The following is a 13,880-nucleotide window of genomic DNA, read 5'->3' on the forward strand; positions in this document are numbered from 1 at the left end:
CCAATGGTCTTGTACAAAGCATGCAGTAAATACAAATAAACACAAGAGGGCAGTGGAGACACATGACTGATTAGTGGTTGGAAAATAAATGAAATGGGTAATCAGTCTATTTGCCTTTAGTAAATCAATCCACCAATGTATCAATATTTTCATTCAAAATGCACACTCACATTGTAAACAAGTATGATTTTTGGGGAACATTGTGTGAATCTTGGGTGAAAACGCTGATTAAAGATCCCTGTGTATTGTTCTGGAACGAGAGCATTTGTATGTAGGAGTGCAGACTGTGTGCACACATATTTTTTTTTAAATTTTTTTGGATGACACCATTGTCACTGGGTTTTATTTACTAAAGGCTGTTTACTTTGCAAGTGAAGTTGCACTTTGCGAAAACATTTTCCCCAGCGCTTAGTGAATTTGGGAAAACTCTGCTGACGTCCATCATCCAATCATGTGCAAGCAAAAATGCTGTTTTTTTTTTGTTTTTATTTCCTTATTGGTGATTGGATATTCTTTACAAAGTGAAACCTCACCTTATTCACTTAGCTCTGGGGCAACCTTTGCAAATTTTAGATTGTAAGCTCTAACGAGCAGGGCCCTCTGATTCCTTGTACTGTAACTGTATTGTCTTCAATTGTAAAGCGCTGCGCAAACTGTTTGCGCTATATAAGTCCTGTATAATAATAATAATAATAAATAAAATTGACCAGTCTAATTGCCTTTAGCAAATCAATCCCAATGGTCTTGTACAAAGCATGCAGTAAATACAAATAAACACAAGAGGGCAGTAGAGACACATGACTAAAGAGTGGTGGAAAATAAATGGAATAGGCAGTCTATTTGCCTTTAACCACTTTACCACCGGAGGATTTTGCTGTCTTACGTCCAGGCCACTTTTTGCGATTCGGCACTGTGCGACTTTAACTGACAATTGCGCGGTCATGCAACGCCGTGCCCAAACTAAATTTACGTCCCTTTTTTCCCACAAACAGAGCTTTCTTTTGGTGGTATTTGATCACCTGTGCGATTTTCATTTTTTGCGATATTAATAAAAAAAAACGACAATTTTGAAAAAATAACAATATTTTTCTACTTTGACAGTTATATCCAATATATTCAATTTTTGTCATATATTTAGGCCAAAATGTATTTAGCTACATGTGTTTGACAAAAAAATTCTCAATGAGCTTTTTTTAACCGCTTTATGACCGGAAGGTTTTACCCCATTCCTGACCAGGCCATATTTTGCGATTCGGCACTGCGTTACTTTAACGGACAATTGCGCGGTCGTGCAACGCTGTACCCAAATTACTTACTTTTTGCGCTATAAACAAAAAAAGAGCGACAATTTTGAAAAAATAACAATATTTTTCACATTTTTTTATATGAAATTCCCCCCCAAAAAAATGTAAAAATCAAAATATATTTTGGTAAAAAAATAAAATCACAATAAGCGTATTTTGATTGGTTTGCGCAAAAGTTATTGCGTTTACTAACTACGGGAAAGATTTCTGTCATTTTTGGTGTTTTTTTTTGTAACGAGTAATGGCGGCGATCTGCGATTTATTTGTGGGACTGCGACATTGCGGCGGACAGATCGGACCCTTGACTGAAATTTTTGACACTTTTGGGGGTACCAGTGACATTACTAAAGTAATTAGTGCTATAAATATGCACTGTTACTGTAAAAATGACACTGGCAGGGAAGGGGTTATTTTTATTGGAGAGGGAGGGGTTAATGTATGCCTGGTGCTTACTAACGTGTGTGGGGGGAGGTGACTGAGTGACACAGGGACAGATCGCAGGTTCAGCTATGCTGAATCCTGTGATCTGTCCCTGCCTGTCACTTAGGAGATCCTCCCGCTCTGTTTACACAAGCGGGCGGATTTCCACACTCGATCCCCGATGATCGAGTGACCTCCCCTGGCCCGACTCCCGCTGTAACTGAATACAGCGGGAGCGAGCCTCCGCCGCCGAGAGAGGGGATTGTCTGGTGACGTAGGTCTATGTCGCCAGACGATAACGAACCACTTTGCCGCAGTACAGTCAACGTGACTGGTCGGCAAGTGGTTAATAAGTCAACCCCAATGTATCAATATTTTCATTCAAAATGCACCCTCACATTGTAAAAATTTATGATTTTTGGGGAACATTGTGTGAATCTTGGGTGAAAACATTTGTTAAAGATCCCTGTGTATTGATCCTGGAACGAGAGCATTTGTATGTAGGAGTGCAGACTGTGTGCACACATATTTTTATGGATGACACCATTGTCTCTGGGTTTTATTTACTAAAGGCTGTTCATTTTGTAAGGGAAGTTGCACTTTGCAAATACATTTTTTCACAGAGCTAAGTGAATGGGGCGAAGCTCTGCTGACTTCTATCATCCAATCATGTGCAAGGAAAAATGCTGTTTTCTTTTTCTTTTCCTTATAGGTGATTGGATATTCTTTGCAAAGTGAAACCTCGACTTATTCACTTAGCTCGGAGGCAAATTCTTTGCAAAGTGACCAGTCTAACTGTCTTTAGCAAATGAATCCCAAATAGCCTTGAACAAGGCTTGCAGTAAATACAAATAAACACAAGAGGGCAGTGGAGATACATGACCGTTTAGTGGTGGAAAATAAATGGAATAGGTAATCAGTCTATTTGCCTTTAGTAAATCAATCCCCAATGTATTAATATTTTCATTCAAAATGCATATTCACATTGTAAAAATGTATGATTTTTGGAGAACGTTGTGTGAATCTTGGGTGAAAACGTTTATTTTAGATCCCTGTGTATTGTTCCTGGAACGAGAGCATTTGTATGTAGAAGTGCAGACTGTGTGCTCACATAATTTATTTTTATGGATGACACCATTGTCACTTGGTTTTATTTACTAAAGGCTGTTTACTTTGCAAGTGAAGTTGCACTTTGCGAAAACATTTTCCTCAGAGCTTAGTGAATTTGGGAAAGCTCTGCTGACGTCCATCATCCAATCATGTGCAAGCAAAAATGCTGTTTTTTTATTTTATTTTTTTTATTTCCTTATAGGTGATTGGATATTCTTTGCAAAGTGAAACCTCACCTTATTCACTTAGCTCTGGGGCAAATTCTTTGCAAAGTGACCAGTCTAATTGCCTTTAGCAAATCAATCCCAATGGTCTTGTACAAAGCATGCAGTAAATACAAATAAACACAAGAGGGCAGTGGAGACACATGACTGATTAGTGGTTGGAAAAGAAATGGAATAGGTAATCAGTCTATTTGCCTTTAGTAAATCAATCCCCAATGTATCAATATTTTCATTCAAAATGCACACTCACATTGTAAACAAGTATGATTTTTGGGGAACATTGTGTGAATCTTGGGTGAAAACGTTGATTAAAGATCCCTGTGTATTGTTCTGAAACGAGAGCATTTGTATGTAGAAGTGCAGACTGTGTGCACACATATTTTTTTTTTTTTAATTTTTTGGATGACACCATTGTCACTGGGTTTTATTTACTAAAGGCTGTTAACTTTGCAAGGGAAGTTGCGCTTTGCGAAAACATTTTCCCCAGAGCTTAGTGAATTTAGGAAAACTCTGCTGACCTCCATCATCCAATCATGTGTTTTTTTTTTTTTAATTTCCTTATAGGTGATTTGATATTCTTTACAAAGTGAAACCTCACCTTATTCACTTAGCTCTGGAGCAAATTCTTTGCAAAGTGACCAGTCTAACTAAGTGACGGCCTGTGCATAGGGGGCACCAGGGCGCCGCCCCCCCCCCCCCCCCCAAAAAAAAAAAAAAAAATTGCGTTCGCCGGCCTATGTGGTGGTTATGGGGGGGGGGGGGTGGGGTTTACGACCCAGAAGAGACGCCGATTGGCTGCCTGTCACTGGGTTTTATTTACTAAAGGCTTTTCACTTTGTAAAGGAAGTTGCACTTTGCAAATACATTTTTTTCACAGAGCTAAGCGAATGGGGTGAAGTTCTGCTGACTTCTATCATCCAATCATGTGCAAGAAAAAAATGCTGTTTTCTTTAATTTTCCTTGCCTGTACTTGGGTATGCTTTGCAAAGTGAAATTTCACGACATTCACTAAGCTCCGGGGCAAATTTCCTTGCAAAGTGTATCTTCACTTGCAAATAAACAGCTTATTGTTTTAATAGATAAACACTAATTTGGTTAATTTGCTAAAGGCAAAGGTTGAAAAGATAGGTTTTTTGGATCTTAGCTGGAAGAAAAAGTAGTTTCTGCCACCATCCCAGGAGTATAGTTTGTCGATTTGTGGTGCCTCAAGTCAGTTATTGGATTTTAAGGGCAAGAGTGAGACAGATACGCAATAGTAGTGCAAATTATAGGTAAAATTTTATTTACATGTATAGTTATATACAAGGATTCGAGTGAGCTAATGGGTAAAGTCCCATTGTGATAGTGAAGAGGAAATAGTAAGGTGTGTTTACACGTGGAATAAGTGACTTTGAACAAAATAGTAGATGGTCCTGCTCTGCTGTTCCTCATATCAAAGAATGGGGATGATTGCAGAGAAGGGGCCTGATCGGTTTTCCGACATGTTTCGGCCTGTAGCGGCCTTTATCAAGGATATGTTACCGACTCTAGGAATAAGTAAAATGGATCGTCAGTAGTAGCAATATATATGATTCAGATTTGAATATACACAAATTGTGGTATAACATACATATTTTTTGTCCACTTCCTGGAATATTGCTTCCCCAGAGTTTCTCCGGGAGCTGCAGGAACAATGCTGTATTGGGTGAAAAAGGTGTGATTTGGCTGTAGTTTGAAAACAAAGTAACATAGGGGTTCTCATTGATAATAAAAAATTATAATATTAATTACTTCTTGGGCCACGCTTTTCTGGTCCAAGGGTTCAATGTGGCTGTGGTTTGTAGATTTCCACATTGATAGAGATCATCTGTGGTATTGGAGTATATAAAATATATTATATATAGTATATATTAAAGAGGGGGCTGTTGTAAGGTAGTGCACCATGAAAGGTGAGGTACATAGTAGTAGGGAATATAATAATACGAAATGGAAGTAAGGGATTTAGACTTGGTGGGGAGATATATCGCAATCTTCTCCAAGTCTGTACTTACGCTTGGTAAAGAGAGTTTTAGTGAGGTATTACAGCATGTTGCCTCCAGGTCCTGTCCTCCCTCGATCCGGGAGAGACTGAAGACTTGGAGGTGTTCCCCAGTCTTTTAAAGGCTGTCGCGCATGCGCAGTGATGCGCTGCGTGACGCCAGTGGGCGGGGTCCGTGGTGTAGCAAGAGATGCGCCTGCGCGAGGCAGAAGCTGCATCCCTTGTAGCCGTGCGGACGTGCCCATACGGCCGCCGACACGGAATGAAAACCGAAATCCCCAGCAGGGATAGTGGAAGGTACAGGACCAACCGATCGGCTTCAGAGTGCCCCGATCCAGAGAGGATTCGGGGCTTTCCGTGCCGGGAGTTCCTGGAGTCCAGGGATGAGGCAAAAAGGAAAAGTGGACGAACAGTATCATAAAGGCATATTTAAGGTGGTACACTACGTAAAAAGTGTAGTCACCTATTGTGTAATTACAGAAAGAGAATAAACAAAGCATAAGTTGTCAATTATATATATCAAGCGATGCAGCAATATAATGATAAGAAGAGAAAAAATGTGAGAGAGTCTGGATTGGGTCAAGGGATGAATATAGTCAGGCATCACCACTTCATGTGTAGCAATGCATTGGAAATTGGATGACGAATTGGTATTGTATTTAGACGGTCTGTGCAACTAATTGGGGTCAAGTGAAGTATATGATTGTTGGAAAGGTCGGTATATTCCTGTGTTTGGAATATATGGAGAGATTGTGGGGGGGGGGGGGGTTTGTTGTTTGATTTTTGAGGGTTTTAGTCTTTTTTCCCGGAGGAAAAGCCTGGGAGAAATGGACGGAAGCTTTGTGCTTCGTTTAGCCCAGGTGGGGTAGTGGCCTTGAGACGTGTGATACAGCGCATTTCTAATTGTAGCAAGGTTTTATTCCAGTCACCGCCACGTAGCGGGATATGGATCCTGTCCAGGGCCATAAAGTTGATTTTTGTCATTTTATAGTTGTGGTCATCTCTCACGTGTCTGCCTAGCGGCACATAGAATTTGCCAACGTGCATGGTCTGGAGATGTTGGTTGACCCGTTTCCCGAATTCCTGTCGGGTCTTCCCTATGTAGAAAGACCCACATTCGCAGGTCATCATGTACACTATTCCCCTGGTTTTACAGTTGCAAAAATGTTTTGGTTGGAATGGGTCTCCATTCGGCAAAATAGTGTTTGTTGTTTGACGAATAACATAACATTGGGCACAGCACCCGCAGGGGAAGGTGCCTTTGTTCTTACATGGGTCTCTTTTGGATCCTTCCTGAAATTCGCTGCGTACTAGTTGTTGTTGTAAGGAACCTGCCTTTCTAAAGGTGATGGGTGGATGTTGTGGTAGGAGCTTGGAGGTGTTCGGTTCTTCCATAAGGATCGGCCAATTTTTTGTAAAGATATTTCTGATTTCCTGGTGTTCATTGGTGAATCTAATGATAATGCGGGTATCAAGTCCAGTTTTGGTTGGTTCCTTGTTCTTGAAGAGAAGTGTTTCTCTGTCTTTGTTGTTGGCACGATTAAATGCTTTGCGTAGTGATGTTTTGGTGTAACCTCTCTGTAGGAATCGGGAAGTTAGTGCATCAGCTTCCAGTTGAAAGTTGGCAGGGTCAGTACAGTTTCTCTTTAATCTGAGGTATTGGCTGTAGGGTATTGAATGGATGAGGGATTGAGGGTGAAAGCTGGAGGCATGAAGAATGGAGTTGCCTGCTGTATCCTTTCTGTAGAGAGTGGTGGAGATTTTTCCTGTGGAGTCTTTATATATTAGGGTATCAAGGAAGGATACTTGTTGTTTGTTATAGGTCATTGTGAAAAACATATTGTGTTCGTTTTGGTTCATCCTGGTTAGTAGTTCTGGTATCATGTCTTCAGGCCCGTTCCATATAATCAATATGTCATCGATATATCTTTGCCATATAAGAATCCTGTCAGTGTAGATGGTATTTTCTTCGTTTGATAGGAACTCTTGTTCCCATGAGCCTAAGTAGATATTGGCGTAAGAGGGGGCGCAGCTGGTTCCCATCGCAACCCCACATGTTTGGATATAGTAGTTGCCACCAAATGTGAAGACATTGTAGTTGAGTATATATTGTAGCATGTCAATAATGAAATGATTAAAGTTTTGGTCACGTTCACTATGACAGCGAAGTGTTTTTTCAACTGTCTGTATCCCTTTAATATGGGGTATGTTATTGTATAAAGATTCCACATCGATCGTAATTAGATAGGTTTCTTCGGGTATGGAGATGTCATTGAGTATTCTGAGAAGATGAAGGGTGTCTTGAGTATAGGAGGGCAATTCTTTAATGTGAGGGCGTAGGTATCTATCTATAACCTTACTCATGGACTCTGAGATGCTTCCGTTCCCCGATATAATTGGTCTTCCGGGTGGGTCATCAATATTTTTATGCAGTTTAGGTAGTGCATACAGTGTGGGTGTTTTGGGATGTGGTGTCCTTATATATTCCCACAAGGTTTGAGAGATGGTGCCTTCCTTGAATGCGTTGTCGACTTTAGTGTAGAAGATTTGATCGTATGATTTGGTCATTATTGGGGTGATCTGCTTATAGCACTTGGTGTTGGAGAGTATTGTATGGCACATATTTTTATATTTTTCTTTGCTCATAACTACTACATTTCCTCCTTTGTCTGAAGGCTTAATAATGATCATATCATTGTTTCTGAGTTCTTGAAGCGCTCGTTTTTGTTTGTTTGTCAAATTTGACAAATGTTTTTTCTCTTTGATTGCTTCTATATCCTTGGTGGTTTGTCGCACGAACAGTGCGATTGCCGGATTGGTGTTCAAGGAGGGAAATTTATTAGATTTCTTTTTGAAGGTTGGTTTGTCTGAAGTTGTTTCTGGCTCATCATTATCAGAGTCTTGGTCTGGTTCGCTTGGATCGTCCCAATCATCTAGGTTGCTTTCCTGGATGGCTCTGAACTCAGCCGCTGTAAGTGTAGGTGTGGCTTGTGGTGGTTGGGGTTGTTTTTGGTAGAGAGTTTTGAGTAACAAATTTCTAGCAAATAAGTTGACGTCCTTGATAGTTTCAAATCTGTCAAGGCACGTGTTGGGACAAAAGGAAAGTCCTAAAGATAGCACTTCTTTTTGGTCATCCGTTAATGTATAGGGTGATAGGTTTATGACCGTTTTTCTTCCTCCTGTTTCTTCTCCGATTGGCGTTTTCTGGGGGGTTTGTTTTCCCTAAAAAGACACCCTGTTGTTTTGGATCAACCTTTGATCTTGTGAACATGTTGTAAGGTTTAGGGGGTTGGTCCATGTTTCCCGGTTGTGTTGCTTGTTCATCTGCCATATTGGTTCCTTGAAGTTCAGTTTCTTGGGTGTTTTCATCGTCTGTTCTGCGTCGGGGTTCATGTTGTTTTGGAGGTGCTCCTCTTCTATTTTTGTATTGTTCCGGGCCAGAGTTATATGAGGATGAGTCCGATGAGTAATAGGGTTGTCCTGTTTTGTCTGAGGATCTACCATATTGAGTTCTGCGGTTGGTCCGTTGATTGGCCCATCTATAGGCTCTGCCTTGAGCAAAGGCATTCTTGTCGCGCCAGTATTTTCTTTCTTTTTTTCGTAGGATGTCTTTTCCATATTCTTCTAGGTGCGATTTAAGTCTGTTTTCTTGTTCACTGTATAGTTGGGCTTTTTTGAGAGGAGCTAGTTGTTCATAGGTCTTTTTGATGTCAAGGTCTAAGGTTTTTATTTGTCTCAGGTATTCTTCTTGTAAAAGGATCATTAGATTCCGTGAACATTCATTAAGTTGGTTTTCCCATTCTTTTTTGAGTTGGGTCGTAACATTTTCCATTGTGGGAAAAATTTGGATTCTTAGTCCAACAGGGTTAATTCTCTCGCTGATATAGCGTTCGAATGTCTTGATGTGCCAGTGTAGTGCCGACTTCCTCTCCAGATGTTTTTGGAGTGTTCTGATTAGCGCCAAAATGTCCGATTCAGTTTGTTCTTTGACCTTAAAACTGGTATGGATGCCTGACATAAGAGTCTCCCATTCATCACCAACCAGGTCTCCCACATCTTTTTCTCCTTCTTCTTCAGTCATCCTTACTTGCTAGGAGAAGGATGTTATTTTAAGGACAGACAATCAACAAGGCTTTACTTAAACCAGGGGCGTAACTACAGGGGTTGCAGGGGTTGCGATTGCAACCGGGCCCAATGCTCCAGGGGGCCCAGCATTGGATAGGAGGGGAGGCGGGAGCAGCATGTAGAGAAATCACTGTCCTCCTTTTTCCTCCTGTAGCTGCAGAAAGAAAATGGAGGAGATTGGATCCTCTGTATGCTGCCCCCGCCACTCCTCCTATCCAGTTCACTTGTCTTCTGCTGTCTCTGGGCCCCTGTGTGCTCCCCTGGTCCCCCCCCCCACTGTGATGCCTCCCCTTTCCTGCCGGCTGCTGCAGGGGATGTGTAACAATAGAGAACCAGGAAGGGGTCGTTAAATATGTAATTTACCAGCTCCTTGCTTCTCTAAATGGACAGAGTCATAGTCAGTGACATTGTAAAAAAATAAAATAAAATGATAAAAAATAATACAATTAAAATACCAAAAAATAAAAACTACTGACACCAGTGGGTGAACTTCCAGGATTGCAAAGGTCACACTTGCGACCGGGCCCTGGCATTGCACCACTGTGGGGAGGCCCCAAGATTGCAGGAAGGGGGCCCACTGCAGAACTTGTGAAGGGATCCTGCTGCGGGACTGTAATAAAAGGCCCTGCAACGAGAGTAAAGAGCCCCAGGATTAGTGGGAAGAGCCCCGGGCTTGAAGGGAAGGGCCCTGGCCAGGGGTCTGGGGGCCCCTTCATGGTTTCTTGCATCGGGGCCCTGAAGGTTCTAGTTACGCCTCTGACTTAAACTGTGGTAGATTCCACAGTGCAAGCTATGTTTGTCTGGAGCTAGTAGGTTTGGTGCTATTGCTGCTTAGCAACCAAGGAATAAAATCCCATAACTGACTTGAGGCACCACGAATCGACAAACTAAAGGCAAAGGAATATTGCACTTTGCCTTCTTCACTAAACTCTGGGGTCATTTCCTTTGCAAAGTGCAGCATTCCTTGCAAGGTGAGCAGCCTATTTGCCTTTAGTAAATCAACCAAATTAGTGTTTATTTATTAAAACAATAAGCTGTTTATTTGCAAGTGAAGATACACTTTGCAAGGAAATTTGCCCCGGAGCTTAGTGAATGTCGCGAAATTTCACTTTGCAAAGCATACCCAATTACATGCAAGGAAAATTAAAGAAAAACACATTTTTGCTTGCACATTAATGGATAATGGAAGTTGGCAGGGCTTTGCCTTCTTCACTAAACTCTGGGGGAATTTCCTTTGCAAAGCCCTGCCGACTTCCATTATCCATTAATGTGCAAGCAAAAATGCGGTTTTTAGTTTCATTTACCTTGCACATGATTAAGTATCCTTTTCAAAATGAAATGTCCCCACATTTACTAAGCTCTGGGGCAAATTCCTTGCAAAGTGAACAGTCTGTTTGCCATTAGTAAATCAATGCCATTGGCATTGTACAAAGCATGCAGTAAATACAAATAAACACAAGGGGGCAGTAGAGACACATGACTGATGAGTGGTGGAAAATAAATGGAAAAAAAAGCTAAAGCAGATATAAAAGTGTAAAAAAAAAAAAAAAAAGAGGTGAAACCGTCCAATGGAAACGCTTGTTCTGCTGCCAATTGTCTAGGAGGCACTTTGGAGTAACTTCTTCTAACTTTCTGATATGTCTGCAGTGTGAATAAAAAAACCCCCCAAAAACATAGATATCCTTTAATTAAGTGAGAAGTTAACCCTTTCAGCCCCACTGCAAGGGATAGTTTTTAATTGCCTGAAGTTGAGTTTTAACTGTAGCAGAGAAAACTCAGGTCTCTTCCCTTGCTAGGCAGGGCTGTGCTGTGTGGCAGAGCTGTGTAAATCTCAGTACTGGATGGACAGAAAGGCAAATAGCAACTCACACAGCCCTATGAGACATGTTATCTTATTTAGCTGTTTGCTTGGAGTTGAAGTTACATATTTCTGATGATGATGGTTTTCCATTTGGAGGAATTAGTATTTTAATTGTAGCCATTAAACTAATTGTTGGAATGTCTCACATATGGAGCTGCGGCAGATTGTATCTGAATGTCCAGATGTTCGCTTGAAAACTATTAGAAAAATGTCCCAGAATTATGTGACTGGGAGACCAATCAAATCAGCTCAACATCAGATTTTTAACCTTTTTTTTGCATAGAAACAGAAGATGGCCAAAGACTACAGACATTAAACAGGAGATGGTCAGAGACTGCAGACATGGTACAGGAGATGGTCAGAGACTGCAGACATGATGCAAGAGATGGTCAGGGACTGCAGAATGATACAGGAGATGGTCAGAGACTGCATACATGATACAGAAGATGGCCAGAGACTGCGGACATGATACAGAAGATGGTCAGAGACTGTGGACATGATACAGAAGATGGTCAGAGACTGCAGAAATGATACAGGAGATAGTCAGAGACTGCAGACATGATATAGGAGATGGTCAGAGACTGCAGACATACTACAGGAGATGGTCAGAGACTGCAGACATGATACAAAAGATGGTCAGAGACTGCAGACATACTACAGGAGATGGTCAGAGACTGCAGACATGATAAAGGAGATGGTCAGAGACTGCAGACATGATACAAAAGATGGCCAGAGACTGCAGACATGATACAAGAGATGGTCAGAGACTGCAGACACGATACAAGAGATGGTGAGAGACTGCAGACATACTACAGGAGATGGTCAGAGTTTGCAGACATTATACAAGAGATGGTCAGAGACTGCAGACATGATACAAAAGATGGTCAGAGACTGCAGACATGATACAGGAGATGGTCAGAGACTGCAGACATGATACAGGAGATGGTCATAGACTACAGACATGATACAAGAGAATGTCTCAGACTGCAGACATGATACAAGAGATGGTCAGAGACTACAGACATGATACAAGAGATGGTCAGAGACTGAAGACATGATACAGGAGATGGTCAGAGACTGCAAAATGATACAAGAGATGGTCAGAGACTGCAGAAATGATACAGGAGATGGTCAGAGACTGCAAAATGATACAAGAGATGGTCAGAGACTGCAGAAATGATACAAGAGATGGTCAGAGACTGCAAAATGATACAAGAGATGGTCAAAGACTACAGACATGATACAAGAGATGGTCAGAGACTGCAGACATCTGCTTAGAATGTGAGCACACAATGGGAGTTGTTGGAGACTGGGGACATATGGAGACATATTAGATGAGACTGTTAGAACTACAATCACATGGCAATAGGGAAACACAAATTAGTGTCTTCAGGGGAACCTCGCCCCGGGAACCTCACAAAAAGTACCAAAGAGCTGCAGGCTTTGCACCAAGAACCTTCATTATGTAATCCTGAAAGGAAGCTTTGTACTGATACAAAGTATCTGCTCCCAGCTCTAGTTTGGCAGATGATATCAGATGAGCGATGACCTCTTACCTGTCATTATAGAGCCGCTCTCTTGCTGTCCAGATCTGTGAGCTGTATTTTCCTCTCAGGTGCAGAGTCTGTTGTGTTTCGGACGATCGCTTCCATTAGGGTAAGCGCTTTCCTTGCCTACGATGTGTCACCAGCCTGGCATCAATCTTGCAGTAAGTTGAAAAGAAAAAGTGAGCTCTCCATAGTGCTGAAACTCTCCTAGATTTGGCAGCCGGGTAAATGTATTTTTTATTTGATTTTTATTATGTTTTTTAAATGTTTTTTTGTATTTTTTTTAGCTAAAAAAAGGCGCCCCATCAGTCAGACATAACAAGCATGTGGCCTGGTATCTCCAATGCATCCCGCTTCCACATTCATACCTTTCCTTTCTATAATCATTGTAGGGAGAGGTTTTGAGACGGGTTCTCCAAAATAAGGGTGTTGCCCAGCGATGAAGGCTCTTTGTGACCCCCATTATTAAAGTAGTTTTAAAGGCTCAAGATTTTTCACCTTCATGTATTCCATGCATGAAGGTGAAAAACCTTCTGTGTGCTGCTCCCCCCCCCCCCCAATACTAACCTGAGCTCCCTCTCGATCCAGTGAGACAGCAGCGGGAGCTACTGCTGTCAACCACAGGCAGTGAGCCAATGAGGAGAAAGCAGGGAGCGGGGCCGAGCCACGGCTCTATGTGTCTTATGGAGCCATAGAGCAGGGCTCGGGAGCGAGCATGCACCACTGCCCCCATAGCAAGCGGCACAATGGGGCACAATTTTTACCAATGACACAACAATGGGGCCCAATGACACCAATGATGGGGCACAATTCCTACCAATGACATCAACAACGGGGCCCAATGACAGGGCCCAATGACACCAATGATGGGGCACAATTCCTACCAATAACACCAACAATGGGGCCCAATGACACCAATGATGGGGCACAATTCCTACCTATGATACCAACAATGGGGCCCAATGACACCAATGAGAGGGAAAAATTCCTACCAATGACATCAACAACGGGGCCCAATGACACCAATGACGGGGCACAATTCCTACCAATGACACCGACAATGGGGCCCAATGACACCAATGATGGGGCACAATTCCTACCAATGATACCAACAATGGGGCCCAATGACACCAATGACGGGGCACAATTCCTATCAATGACACCAACAATGGGGCCCAATGACATCAATGTCGGGACACAATTCCTACCAATGACACCAACAATGCGGCCCAATGACACCAATGATGGAGCACAATTCCTACCAATGACACC

The sequence above is a fragment of the Pelophylax lessonae genome, assembly GCF_965119305.1.
Source record: "Pelophylax lessonae genome assembly, chromosome: 5".
In the NCBI taxonomy this organism is placed as follows: domain Eukaryota; kingdom Metazoa; phylum Chordata; class Amphibia; order Anura; family Ranidae; genus Pelophylax; species Pelophylax lessonae.